Here is a 377-nt window from a genome sequence, read left to right on the forward strand (position 1 = left end):
GGGCCTGGACGGGCTCAGTCCAGGCGCCGCTGGGCCTGGGGCCATCACCATCTCAGCTGCACAGGCAGCTGGGGTCCGTTTTCCGTCTGGAGGGTGCGGTTGACCCCATGAGCCCCGGGCAGCGACCTGACCAGGGGACCCGGAGCCCTAACAGGGACGGTGTCAGAGGGCACGAGGGAGTTTCCAGCGGGACCTGCAGGGAAGCCGGCTAGAAGCCACTCGCCCGGCCATCCAGAAGCCGCACAGGAAGCTGCCCCCGCCGGCCTGGAGGCTTAGGAGCCATTAGGATTGTTACAAAGAGGAAGGAGAACAGGAAAACAGCCGTTTTGAAAGAAAGAGGGTCATTCCTGGGAAAGCGGCTGACACGTTCCTGACAC

Source organism: Leopardus geoffroyi, chromosome X, assembly GCF_018350155.1.
Source record: "Leopardus geoffroyi isolate Oge1 chromosome X, O.geoffroyi_Oge1_pat1.0, whole genome shotgun sequence".
Taxonomy (NCBI): Eukaryota; Metazoa; Chordata; class Mammalia; order Carnivora; family Felidae; genus Leopardus; species Leopardus geoffroyi.